This window comes from Ochotona princeps, chromosome 24 (genome assembly GCF_030435755.1).
Source record: "Ochotona princeps isolate mOchPri1 chromosome 24, mOchPri1.hap1, whole genome shotgun sequence".
NCBI lineage: Eukaryota > Metazoa > Chordata > Mammalia > Lagomorpha > Ochotonidae > Ochotona > Ochotona princeps.
Window position 1 is genome coordinate 14,561,155 of NC_080855.1, and position 14,616 is coordinate 14,575,770.

Sequence of the window (14,616 nt, forward strand, 5' to 3'; positions counted from 1 at the left end):
GTCTTCTGCTGCCTTCCCAGAGGTGTGAACAGGGGAATAGGATGGGAGCAGAGTGGCTGGGATTTGAACTGGTACTCAGATGTAGGATACCTGCGTCCTACGCCATGGTTTACCACACTGTGCTGTTTTAATGGGTGTGATGACGCTGGCTGGAAGATTTGAGAGTGTTCTGAAGCTCAAAGAGGGAAGACTGGGAGAATACATGAAGAGGTGGAGGAAAGTGACACAGCTGAGTCCACACGAAAGACGTCTGTGAATCAAGCAGAATCTAAGATGGCGGTCCCATAAGGATCATCGCTGAGATGTGTCTTGATAAAGAAGGCCAATTCAGGGCTGGCACTGACAGCCACTCCTCAGAATACCCACATCTCACACCAGGGTGTCTGGGACCAAGTCCCAGTTCTGCTGCCTAGCCCATTTCCTGCTAATGCACCCACGTGGGAGACGTGGATGGAGTTCTGGCTACTGCCTGTGGCCTGGTCCAGCCTTGGCGATAGCAGGCATTTGGGGAGTGAAGCATTGGATGGAAGATCTCTCATTTCTTCCTCTTCCTCCCTTGGTAGTTCCTTTGATTATGACAATGGCCCTGGGAGATGTATCTCCTCACCACCCAGCTGCTAGAACAAAGTCCTTTGTCCAAGGGCCTCCAGCCAGTGGGTCACAAAGACAGTTAACGACCCAGTGGGTGTTCCCAGTTGTATCTGCTTCGGTGGTTTGGACCTTCATCCTTCACTTCCTCTGGGAGTTGAAGGGCTTCTGGCCCGAGTGCTGGCGCCCTCTGCTGATCAGCTGCCTGGAGCTGACCTGGCCGCCTGCACCACTGGTCAGAAACAGGACGCCAGCGGCCAGAATGATGAAAAACCAAATCAAGCCGAGGGAAAGGCAGCAGCTTTGCCCAGCGTGGCCAAGCAGGACTAGGGGGAGCGGATAAGCTGCATTTGAGTCCTGATTGGTCTAATTATGAACCTCAAGTCGTTTTTTTGTTTGCTTGTTTTTTAAACGGAATGGTCTTGGGTGAGTCACTTTGTCTCTCTCAGCAGTATTTGCAGTATTGAAGGCTGACTGGAGGTCAGAGGTTAAATGAGGTGTCCACTGGCTGCTCACTGGAATCCTGGCAGCCTGCACAGACTCTTAAGATGCTCATTTCACTGGCCTTGCAGTCATGGAGCACCAGCACACTCTGACATCCCGTTCCAGCTTCTCTTCACACCTACCACGTTCTCTGCTTTAAAAATAAAGAAAGAAAAGAAAAAGGTTATTTTAAAAGCAGAGTTAAGAGAGAAAGACAATTTTACACCTTCTGGTTCACACCCCCAGGTGGCTCCTATGGCCGGAGTTTCATCAAGGTCTCTCAGCTGAATGCCAGGGACCCAAGCCCTTGAACCATCTTCTGCTTTCCCAAGCACATTAGCAGGGAACTGGATTGGAAGTAGAACAGCCAGGACTTGAACCAGCAGCCAATGGGTTGCCAGTGTTGCAGGTGGAGGCATTACTCTGTCAACAAGACCCCACCTTCTTTGCTTTTAAGAACTCACAATTAAATTGGGCTCAGTTGTGTAAGCCTAGCTACTGCTCCCCCCAGAGGCCTTCAATTTAATCACAGTCACAAGTTCCCGGCTAGATAATATAACAGGTTCTAGGATTGGGGCAGATAGCTTGTGTGTGGGGGCGAGAGGTATTCTGCCTGCCTACTCTGCCCTGGGGCCCCTTAGGACGTACACCATCCCCAAGTGCGTAACTCAGCTCAGTAGGTCACCTCTGTGTCAGTGCGTACCCAGCACAGGGGCAGTCCTGGGTACAAGCCACCCTGTGGGTGTCAAGAAACAAGTTATCTGCTCCCCAAATCAAACTGGTTCTGTCCTTGAGCCAAGGGATCAGAGGCATGATTCAGACAAAGATTTCAGAAAAGAAGCGACATGCAGCTTTGGCATTTAGAAGCAGCAGGCTGCCAAGCTCCCCTTCCCTGGCCCACCTGGGGAAGGAAGGTGTTGTTTTCACCTCCCCTGCGCCGGGTTCTGCGAGTTTAGGAGAGCTAGACGAGAAGCTTTCATCCCGCAGGCATCAGAGTCAGGCCTGCCTTGGCTGGGCCTTCTTCCAGCCTGCAGGCCTACCATGGTTCATGGCCAGGACTGCCAGGGTGTGGCCAAGCCCTGGCATCTCACGGCTAGGACTAGACGCCGCTGGTTATCACTCCCAGCTGAGCTGTTTTAGAGTTTGTGCAGGTGAGCTCAGGAGAATGTAAGCTCTTAAGCAGCTCTCCAGGAGATTCCTACAATCAGGTGTGCGGCACCAGAGCTACAGCGGCTGGGCTGGAGATGCAGAGGGAGTACAAGCTGCTGCAGCCCAGGTGGAGGCCTGCCGAGTGGGGTTGCCGGAGTGCCAAAACGTGGAGGAGTAGGGCCGTCTGCTCCACTCCAGGACACCCGACCATCGTCCATGCACGACCGCTATTACCTCATTAGCAGCGTGGGGCAAGACTGCTTCGGACCTCCTGGCTGGAGCCACCCCGTCGGCTGGCTGAGTTCTTGAGGCTGGTTGTTGGTTAGTTAATAAGACTACGGGGTGCCTGCCACTCCTAAGTGCCGGCTGCACACTGCAGCTTCTAACAGCGAAGGCAGAGAGAGGGACTCTGCACGGGCAAGACATGGACTTGGCCACGCCAGGGCCTCACGGGTGCTGTTGTCCATGGTCCACGGTGACAGCCATGCCTGCTGGTGTACTGTCAGGAAGGCCGTGGAGGACCCAGGAGGCCAGGACACCCAACAAGACGCCGCCATTCCAAGGCTGGCCCCTCTCCCCTGCTCTCTTGGTTCCTCTCAGTAACCTGGTGTGACCCTGGACAAGGTCCCTGCCCGCCTGGAGAGCCACTGCCGGACACAGCAGCATCTGAGGTGAGTGTGACAACCGGGGCTGGCCTTGGACAACACTGCTCAGGGAACTGTGCTGCTCGTGTAACAAAATGGCCGCAAGGGTAGCAAGGCAGTTTATTATCCCCCATCTGCCTTGGGTCAGGGCTCAGTGTGGCGTGGCTGGAATCTTCACGAGCCTGAAATTGGAACATTAGTGCCTGAGCTTTTTCCAGGCAGTTCTGGGGTGATGGGCCTCTGAACCACTGCCCCAGAACTCAGCTGCTGGCCCCTGCCAGCCTTGGACCCCACTTCCTTGTCGGCTACAAACTGGGCTGAGAGGTGTGGTGGGGGAGGCGCCTCCATCTTGGTGCTGGTTCTTACTGGTGTTTCTAATCCCTGGTTTCCTAGGTGCCCTCTACACTCAGGTGTGAAAAGTTTGTGTAATTAGTCAGTTCTCCACCTTAAGGTCAGGTGATTTGGAGCTGTTAATTACACCCACAGATCCCTGCATGGTGATGCCTAACGTGTTTTTTGAGTACATGGGAAGGAGATCTTAGGGGAGTAGCAGGGACAGCCGTTATAGAATGTTGCCTGCCATAAGGACCTTTCAGCCTAGCAGTGGCAGGGACCAGTGGGTTTGGGACTCAAGCCCCGGCATCCAACCCGGGACACACAGCCTCTGAGCTTCTGGTTTCCATCTGTGAAATGGGCACAAGAATGGCAGACAACAAAGACGGGGAAGAGACAGAGGTTAGTGTTACATTTGTTAGTTCACGCCCCATGAATGGTCGCAACAGCCAGGGTTGGGCCAGCCTGAAGCTGGGAACCAGGAACTCGGGTCTCCTCCCAGGGCCACCCTCTGCTGCCACTTGCCACATGTTAATGTGTGTGCAACACAGGCAGTGAGCTGATTCGTGCTCCCAGGGGCTGCCCTGCCCACCACGAGACCTCTTTGTCTCCGCAGGCGTGAGAATGGCATCCTTCCTCCTCTTCTACATTCTCCAACAGCTGCAGGCTGCCGGAGGGCGCTTGAATGAGGGGGAACTTGTTGGCTCCGGAATCCTGGCTGCCCCAACTTGGCAGACTGGCCCAGACTAGGCATGGGGCAAGGAATATTCAGTGGGAAAAGTCTCTCAAACCATATGTGTGCTGCCTAATGTATAACCAGTTCAAACACATGTCATGGCACATGGTGCCCCGCGTCATTACGAGCCGAGGGTGGGCAGTGTTGGAAGGTGTGAGCCCACTGTCATCTGCTCTTTCACTGCCCAGCACACGGAGGATGCTGGCGCCTGGGCATCAGCGTTTGGTTGGGAGGAAGAGGGAGGGAGGACATCTCCCCCATGAGCATCCTGTTTTTCCGATAGTCATAGGCCTTTAGACTAAATTTTTTTGAAAACCTTATGAAATTCTTTATGGAGAAAGGAAGAATGAGGGATCTTGGGTAACAGGAAAGCAACAAGCCAGCTTTGCCCAAGTCCCAACATGGGTGGTTTATACATAATTGGAAAAACATGTCTCTTCTCAGGCAGCTTAATCCCTTCTGCAGCACCCGCCTGGGGCCTTAAGTGTTCCCAGAAGGCTTAAGGGTGGAATCGCCTCCCAGGGTGGTCCCCACAGTAACAGAGGGGCCCTGAGCGCCTGTGCCTGTGTCTGATGGTCGTTCCAGTGTTGCCAGCTCACCCTGGAGGGGCAGCGACCCCCAGGGTCCCCCACCTTCCTAGCTGGGGTGAAGGGAGTCGTGCTGGGACTGGCCAAGTGTGAAGGCTTGTTGCAGCTTGAAATGTAATTGCCTTTGAAGTGAAAGATGTGGAAACACAGCACGGGGCCCCAACAGGAGCTGGGGACCACAGAGTGCTGGGGTGCAGCCACCCTCTCACTTCACCGAGTTGTTCCCAAAGACACGGTGACGGATGCTCCCTGGTTTCTCTTCCTCTTCGGAGTTCTCTGTAAGAGAACATTCCTAGCGCCACATGATCTGGCTGTGCCCCCTCTGCTCCCGGTCCAGGCCCCCAGACTGGGGCACACAGCTGCCCTTCCCCCTGTGCCGGTCAGGCAGTGTCCCTGGGCTTCATCCCCCGAGCTGCTGCAGTGTCCTTTACAGCACATGAAGGAGGCTGATCTCCAGGAGGGCCTTTCCTGATTTCCCCTTAGCTCTCAAAAGGGACCCGCTATTAGAGTTATGGGGACCTGCGGTTTCCTCTTGCTGTCCCCAACTTCCTTCCTGAAAACCCAGGACAGACTTCGCGGGAAGGGCAGGGCTTCAGGGATCCCGAGTGTAGCTGGGAATGGCCATCCTGCTGCCCTGGCTGGTTGGCTCCCCAGCAGACTGGGCTGGGCTTGGAACTTGGAGCCTTGAGGGCCACTGAGGCTCTGCTGCCCTGCAAACCCTACCCGTGCTCTCCTGCCCTCCGGGAGACCGGTCTTGTCTGGGCTGACTTCAGTGCTGGCCCCTCATGTTATTGTTGCTAAGTTAGTCCTGGGCAATGGACCTGCTCCAGAGCCAGGCTGCCGCTTGCTGAAATACCTGTGGATGGGTCCCTAGGCTGGTGAGGGCTGCACTAGGAGGTGGCTCAAAGAGGGTTATCCTGAAGCCAGAGCCCTGTGCCAGTCTGACCTGCCCCAGCCACTTGAGATGCTGGGGCTAGGGGCTGTGAAGCAGGATCCGCTGTGCCTGAACCTCAGCCTAACCCAGCCACACCACAGGATCTGGCAGGGGGTGGGGAGGAGGGCACACCAAGAAAAGGCAGTGCTCGCCACATCTTACAAACTTAATAATTGATGAATATTTAAAAACACAGATGACTATTCAAGATGTCCTTGTGAGCATGAGTGGTTAGTAAGCTCTGTGACTAAGACAAGCCGGACGTATGACATGGGTTTAGTGTGTGTGTTTTGTTTTTTAAAGATTTAGTTTTATTGCAAAGGCAGATTTACAAAGAGAAACAGAAATATCTTCCATCTGCTGATTCACTCCTGAAATGGCCAAATTGGCTAAAGCTGAGCCCGTCTTAAGCCAGGAGCCGCCTCTGGGTCTCTCACACAGGTGCACAGTCCCAAGGCCCTGTGCCACCCTCTGCTGCTTTCACAGGCTACAATCAGGGAGCTGATGGGACACAAAACAGCACCCATATGGGATCCTGGCACTTGCATGTGTAGGATTAGCCAGTTGAGCCATTGTACAAGGCCTAACACATTGGGCTTAGGAATTTCTGATAGCACAATTACAACTGAACCAGATTCCTTTTTTTTTTTCTTATTAATATCATTTACTTGAAAAGTATACGATCAGAGCCCGTGTGGCTGCTTTGCCTCAGCATAGCACACCTTACAGCCGAATAGTATCCCATGCTACGATCGTGCCACCTCCTGTTCATCCGTTAGTTGATGTGTGTCTCCTGCCTGGGAAAAAGAGACCCATTAAGCTCTGACAGAAGTGCAGGGCCCAGCTTTCAGGAAAGATGTAACCAGGAAGTAGGGGAAAACATAAGGCCGGCAACAGAGGGTGACCCAAGTGCTTGGGCCCCTGTACCAGGGCTGGAGACCCAGAGGAAGCTCCTGGCTCCTGTCTAGCCCAGCCCTGGCCATTGTGGCCATGTGCAAAGTGAACTAGCTGATGGACGATCTCCGTCTCCTTCGCCCTCTCCCTCCCTCTCTCCTAAAATAAATACATTCTTAAACTGACGAGATGGCTTTTTTTTTTTTTTTTGATTATGCCATCCATAAGTCCTAAGCCCACACGTTACAAATCCAGGATGACTCGGCGCTTCCTTCGAACTCATGTTTACACACACAGCTTTCCCCTGTCATGTCATCCGCATTTGGATGTGTTTTTCAGTGATTCACTGATTTATTTGAGAGGGGGCGAGAGCTGCCCTCTGCTCGTGTACCTGCCTTCAGGATCCCCACAGGCCATGGCTTGGCTAGGTTAAAGCTGGGGGCCCCGAACTCCATCCTGGTCTCTGTGTGGGCAGCAGGGGCCCTGGCAGGACCTGGATCCCAGGTGCTGTGCCAGGGGCCGTGGAGGCTTTTGGGCCTGCCCCAGTTGTATGAGAAAGATGGAGAGGTAGTGTGTGTTTCTTTTTCTGGAGGGGGCATGTTAGGCAGTGGCGTCCTGGCCAGCTCTCAGTTGCAGGTCGCTGCTTGTTTGCTCTTTGCTGCTAGCCTCTCCCCTGGGTCGGGATTAAGGGAGTGGTTTTCAGCATTTTCTTTCATCTTGGCCGTTGGACTTTTGGTTCTGTATGTTAGCTGTATACTTCTAGTTGTTTATTATTACTATTTTCCATGATATGGTTTTGTAGGTCAGTCCTCTCCTCCCTCCCCTCTTCCTCTCCCGCCATTTCCCCCATGTTATCATAGTGGCATAAGCCTTCTGTAACAGTTACAAATTTAACTTTCTGCTGTCTAAGTGTTTCATGGCATTGTAAGTATAGGCAAAGGTGGAACATCTGATATCAGACTGTTCCATATACGAGGTGTGTTTAACTGTTCCATCGGGAGTCCTTTCATCTGAGAGTAGGAGTGCATTCTACCACACATCATTGCTTCCTGGTATGCTAGTCTCCATTATGCATTTATCTATGAGAATATATGTATACTTGTTCACCTATATATCTGTTTTGTATTTTGCAAGAATGTTACCTTATGTCACAGAGGACATATGATACTTGTCCTTTTGAGACTGGCTTATTTCATAAAGCGTAAAGGTCTCCACTTGGGGTCAGTTTGTTACCAGTGGTAGGGTTTCATTCCATAGAGTAGATGTGCCACAGTTGCTTTGTCCAATCATCTGTTGATGAGCATCTGGGTTGTCTCCATGCCTTTGCTACTGTGGATTGTGCTACTATAGATATAAGGTTGCTAATCGTTTTCTTGTATGCAGGCTTCCTTTTATTTGAATATGTTCCCAGAGGTAAGCTGACTTGGCTGTAGTAGACCGCTTCTCAGTGTCTGAGCACGCTCCGTGCTGACTTCCAATGTGGAGTGTTAGTTTACGTTCCCACCTACAGTAGAGTACCTTTTTCTCCCCAATCCCGTTCACTAGTCGTTAGTTAACTTCTGCATGTAGGCATTCTTCCTGGAGTTTGATGAAACCTCAGTGCGTTTTTTTTTTGTAATATATTTAAACATTTTTTTATTGGAAAGGCAGATCAGATTTGTAGAGAGGAGAGACAGAAAGATCTTCCATCTGCTGCTTCACTCCCCAAATGGTCACAACCACCAGAACTGACTGAGCCAAACTGAAGCTAGGAGCTAGGAGCTAGGAGCCTCTTTCGAATCTCTTACATGGTTGCAGGGTCCCAAGGATGTTAAGCTGTCCTCTGCTGCTTTTCTGGACTGTAAACAAGAAGCTGAATGGGAAGTGGAGTAGCTGGGATATGAACTGGCGCCCATATGAGATCCCAGTGCTTGCAAAGTAAGAATTTAGCCAATGAGCCATCGTGCTGGTCCCTTCAAGGTGGCTTTTACTTGCATTTTCTAATAGCTAAGGAGCCTGTACATTTTTTTTCCTATTTTGGCCATTTGATCTTTTTTTTTTTTTTTTAAATGTCTGTTCATGTACTTTGCCCATTTCTTAACAAGGTTGTTTATTTTGCTGTTGGGTTTCTGGTGCTCTCTGTAGATCCTGAATGATAGTCCCCTGTCTGATCTGTTGGTTGCCTCTTCACTTTGTAGATCACTTCCTCTGTTGTACAGAAGCCTCTTAGTTCGATGTCGTTCATTTGCTTATTTTGACTTTGACTCCCCGTGCTTTTGGAGACTTTTCTGAGAAGTTTTTGCCGAGACTTTTGTGTTGTAGAGTGCTTCCCAGGTTTTCCTGTAGTAGTCTGACAATTTCAGGGTGAAGGTTCAGGTACTTGATCCAGTTAAAGCTGATTGTTTAAAATATGGAAGGTGGGGACCTTGTTTCTTGTTGCTGCAAATGGATATTCAATTATCCGAACAGATTTTATTGAAGAGACTGACCTTTCTCCCTGGGTTATTTTTGGTATCTTGTTGAAGCATAGTTGGCTGTGCATGTGTGGGCTCCCTCTGAGGTTTCCATCCTCTTCCATCCATGAGCTCCTCTCTGTTGCAGTACCCGACCGTTTTGATCACTGCTGGCCTGCAGATGTCTTGACATCTGGAGTTGTGATTCCTCCAGCTTTATTTTTATTGTTCAAGATAAGTTTGGCTATTTGTGATCTTTGGTGCTTTCAGATGAATTTTTATTTTTTTATCTTTTCCGTCTCTGAGTAGAATGTTACTGGAATTTTGACTGGGATCACATTGAATCTGCAGATTATTTTTGGTAATACGGGCATTTTGATGATGCTAATTCTGCAGATACACACGTGGTGATTTCTGTCTTTGTAATTTCCCTCTTCAGTGTTTTGAAATTTTCATCTCAGAAGTCTTCCATGTCTTTGGTTAGGTTTATTCCAAGGTGTTTCAGGTTCTTCACTATTTTGGGACTGTTTTTACAAATTCTTTCTCAGCCATAGATTTGTTTGTGTCAACTAAAGCCATCGATTTATGTTTATCAATTTTGTACCCTGCAGCACTGCCAAACTCTCTCATGGGTCCAACAGTTTATTTGTTGAGTTTTCTGGTTCTCCTATGTGTAGTGTCATATCATCTGCAAACAGCAGTAAGTTTAATTCCTAATTTCCAATTTGAATTCCTTCAATTTCTTTTTCTTGTCTAAAAGCTCAAGCTTGGATTTCCGACACTGTGAATAGCTGTGGTGAAAGTGGACGACATCTTTGTCTAGTTCCAGATCCTAGTGGAAGGCTTCCAGTCTTCCCGTTCAGTATGATACATTGGTTGTGTTGTAGAATGTTTCTTCTGAGCCTTTCCTGCTTAGAGATTTTAGCCTGGAACGGTGTTGGATTTTATCAAATGCCTTCTCTGCTTCACTTGGTTTCATTCTTCATTTATTCATGTGTATCACACATGGCTTATGTCTGTTAAACCATTCCTGCATGCCAGGGATGACTCCCACCTGTCAAGGTGAATGAGCTTTCTAATGTTGGCTTGTATTTTGCCGAGGATTTTTGTACCTCTGTTCACTAGGCACCTCAGTCTGTGGTTCCTGCTCTGCTGTCTATTGCTTTGTTATTAAGGTGACGTTGACTTCCCAGAGTTGAAGGATTATTGCTCCCTTTCTGTTGTTCTGAATAATTTGTGGGGGTTGCGCTGGTTTCTTCTTGAAGCATTTGATAGAATTCAGCAGTGAAGCCATCTGGTCGTGGACTTGTCCTTGTGAGAAGGGATTTAATTACTGGTTCAATCTCTGTCCTGGCTATAGGTCTATTTCGGTTTTTAATGACCTCATGATTCTATATTACTAAGTTTCTGTGTGTCTGGAAAGCTATCCATTTCTTCTAGAGCTTCTGATTTGTAGGCATATAATTGTAATAATTCCTGATGATTCTTTGTATGTCCAAGGTATCTGTTATTTTTCCATTTTCATCTGATTTCACCGATTTGTGTGTGCTCCTTATTTGTTGTTTGCATGTTTTTGCTTAGTTGTGCTAGTGGTATATCAATTTTTTATTTTTGTCAAAGAATCAACTTTTTGATACATCAATCTTTTTTTTAAAAGATTTTAAGTTTTTATTGGAAAATGAGATATTCAGAGAGGAGGAGAGACAGAGAGGAAAATCTTCTGTCAGATGATTCACTCCCCAAGTGACTGCAACAGTCGAAGCTGCAGTGATAAAAAGTCAGGAGCCCAGAGCCTCCTCTGGGTCTCCCATGTGGTTGCAGGGTCCTGAGGCTTTGGGCCGTCCTCAACTGCTTTCCCAGGCCACAAGCAGAGAGCTGGATGGGAAGTGGGGCCACCGGGATTAGAACTGGCACCCATATGGGATCCCGGCACATGCAAGGCAAGGACTTTAGGTGCTAGGCTACTGTGCCAGACCCTAATGCATTGATCTTAATGTATTCTTTTGGTTTCTATTTTGTGTAGTTGCTCATTTACTTTAATTATTTCTCTTCTGTTAATTTTGGGAACCAGAGATTATATGACTTAAACGACCCCCTGCATTTCTGGCGATGTCCACCTCTCACCTGTCTGCCTGTGGAGCTCCCGTCCTTGGAGGGACCTGGCCACTGTCCCCCTGTCTCCACTGTTTCCCCTTGTCCAGGGTCTCCAGCTAACTGTGCTGCCAACCCGCCCGCTCCTGTCATGCGCGATCTTTCCTTTGTGCTGCTGCTTCACTAATCCTCCTCTGTTCTTCCATCTTTGCACTCTGTATGTTTTTAGTTATATAAATGTATATACCGCAGAGCAGGTACTGTGGAAAAACACGCTAAGCCACTACTCAGAAGACGCCTGCCTCCCATATGGATGCTGGTTCCAATCTCTGCTCCTCTGCTTCCTATCCAGCTGCCTGCTAACATGCCAGGGAGACAGCAAGACCCAAGTGTGTGGGTCCCTGACACCCATGTGGGAGACGTGCTTGGAGCTAAGGACTCCTGGCTTCAGCCTGGCCCAGACCTGGCTGTTGCAGGCATTTGGGGAGTGATCCCCAGATGGAAGGTCTCTGTCTCACTCTGTCTTTATCTATGTCTTCATTTCTGTCTCCCTGTCACTCTACCTTCTGACAACTAAACAGCTTTAAGATTTATTCTGTAAGGTTCTAGTGTACTTCCTAATGCACCATGGTACACTGAGACCCTCTGTGGCCCTACTTTGGGAACAAGGTAACACAAGGAATGAAGCTCCAACATCTACACAGCTGAGCCTAGAACACGCTGTGGGCCCAGAGAAACCAGTCACGAGGAGCCCCGTGATGTACCATCCCATGTCTGTGAAGTATCCCAGAAGACAAATCCACAGATGCAGCAAGTGGGCTAGTGCCTGCCCAGGGCTGGCCTGCGAGGGAGGGCAGAATGAACTGATGACTCGGTGGGACGGCTCACGGGGGGTCATGACAGTGGGGTCCAGTTGCACTGGTGCATGCACGATTCTGTGAGTGTTCTAATAGTTTTGGTTTGTACTTGAAGCAGTGGACAATTAGTAAAGCTGTCAAGAACTACAGAGGTCCGGGACTGGTACAATGGCTAGATCTTCACCTTGCAAGTGCTAGGATCCCATATGGGTTCTGGTTTGTGCTCCAATTCCATCGAGCTCCCTGTCTGTGAACTGGATAAGTAGCAGAGAATGGGCCAAAGCCTTGGGCCCCTGCGCCTGTGTGAGAGAGCTGGAAGAGGTTCTGGACTTAAGATTGGCTCAGCTCCAGCCATTGTGGCCATGTGGGGAATGAACCAGTGGATGGGAGATCTGTCTCCTTTTCTCCAAAAATCTGATCTGTTTTTCCAATAAAATGAATCTTAAAAACAAACAAATGGGGCCTGGCGCAATAGCCTAGTGACCAAAGTCCTCACCTTGAATGCGCCAGGATCCTACATGGGCGCTGGTTCTAATTCTGGCGGCCCCACTTCCCATCCAGCTCCCTGCTTGTGGGAGGGAAAGCTTTGGAACCCTGCACCCGCGTGGGAGACCTGGAGGAGGCTCTGGGCTCCTGGCTTCGGATTGGCACAGCTCCAGCCATTGTGGCCCCTTGGGGAGTGAGCCAACAGACGGAAGATCTTCCTCGTCTCTCCTCTCTGTATATCTGCCTTTCCAATAAAAGCAAATCTTTTTAAAAAACACATACACAAATGAGAAGAAAGGCAGAGGTCAGTGTTGTGATACAGCAGGTTAAGCTGCCACCTGCAAAGCTGGAATCTCACTGGAGCTCTGGTTCCAGTTCCAACTGCTCCACTTCCCATCCATCTGGGAATTCCATCTTGTTCTTCCACATAGGTAGTAGGGGCCCAAGAACTTGGTCCTTATTCTGCTGCTTTCCTAGGTACATTAGCAGGGAGCTGGATCAGAGGTATGAATTAGGGCCTGGCACCATGGCCTAGTGGCTAAAGTTCTCGCCTTGAATGCACCAGGATCCCATAGGGGCATTGGTTCTAATCCTAGCAGCCCAGCTTCCCATCCAGCTCCCTGCTTGTGAACTGGGAAGGCAATTAAAGACGGCTCAAAGCCTTGGGACCCTGCACCCACATGGGAGACCCAGGAGAGGCTCCTGGCTTCAGATTGACTCCAGCTCCAGCCGTTGCAGTCACTTGGGGAGTGAATCAATGGATGGAGGATCTTCCGCTCTGTCTCTCCTCCTCTCTGTATATCTGACTTTGCAGTAAAAAATAAATAAACCTTAAAAAAAAGGAAGTATGAATTAGTTTGAATTTGAACCACACACTCTGTTAGGAGAAGAAGACTCCTAGCAGATTCTCTCATTTTTTTAACTTTTCATTTCATTTATAATATTGTTTACATAGCTGAGAGAGACATGCCATGTAGATCTCCGGGGTGGGTCGAGATGTGGAAGTTGGTGGTGAGATAAAATGTTTCAGTTCTTTTTTCTTCCTTCCTGCTGTTCCATGGAGGCAGAAGGACCCACTTCTTGCTGTCAAACTGTATCTGTGCCCTGGGATGGAGACGGTCATTTGATGTGGCCTTAGAGACTCCACTGTGGAGCAGAATGTTCTGAGGGTGTTGCTTGAGTGGTCAGTTCTGAGAGTCCATTTTGTTGCACCAGGGTTGGGAATCTTTCTAAGGTTGACCAGGTCTGACCAGGTCTGCCTTGGTGTATCCACAGATGTTTGCTTCCAAGTCTTGTTCGGAGAGTTTTTAGCCTGTTCCACTTTCCATGTTTTGATGAGGTGCTCGGCGTCCTCTGTTGGTTTAGATGTGCTGGTTGTCATGTCTTTTGTGTGTGTGTGTGTGTGTGTGTGTGTGTGTGTGTGTGTGTGTGTGTGTGTGTGTGTTGGGGGTTTCTCTGTTGCATGGGCATCAACAGTTGAGGAGGTTCAGTCCTGCTGCTTGCGCTCCGAGGTCGGACCACGTGTCTTGTGATTTTCCCTGAGGACGGGGTTTGGGTCCCGTGGTCTAGTTGGGGGTTGCTGAAGGATGAAGTTTCATCTTCTGTAGCCCTTCCTGCTGACGGGGAGTGTAGGCCTTGCATGTTCTAGGATCAGAAATCTCTTCCTATCTCATCTAATAGAGCCATTCCTGAGCCACAGAAAGTGTAGCTGGTGACACTGGCTGTCCCCAGTGTCATCGTCACCACTCCGAGAAGTCTCTGGCCACTTTCTGTCTTGTGAAGTGGCATGCGGGGGCCTTGACTGACTCATCCTTCGTGTGCACCTGGGCAGGATCCTCTCCCGCACAGGAGTTTGCAGAGGTGGTGGCACCACATGTGCTGTGTGCCCCGATGCCAGGACATGCAGCCCGGTTTCTGGTCCCTAAGCCCAGAGATCCTGTCGCTTCTGGGACTGACAGGACATGAAAGCCTAGGTTCTTGGCAACACCGAAGGCCATCAGTGGGCACCAGGCCCCTGGCCTGGCATGGATGCGACCACCTAGAACCCAGCAGCTTCCTGCCCTGCTTTCCCCAGACCAGCGCAGTGTCACACAGCAGACAAGGCCTTCCCAGGGCCTCTCAGGTACCTGGCCTGCCAAAGGTCGTCAGTGCTCCCCGCCCCGCTCCTCCCAGGACCCCAGCCTCAAGCTGCTCGCCAAGTTCAGTGGTGCACTGCAGGTGCAGCCTGGCCAGAGCCCCAGCATCAGGACCCTGGTCTACATGCTCCCATACTGGCACTTTGGCATGCTATAGAATTACTTTTTTTGAGAAAGAAGCAAAAACAGAGCTTCCTCTACAACAGCCAGGGCTGGGGCAGAAGGTTGGAGTCAGGAACTCAACGCGGGTCTGCCGCATGAGTGCAG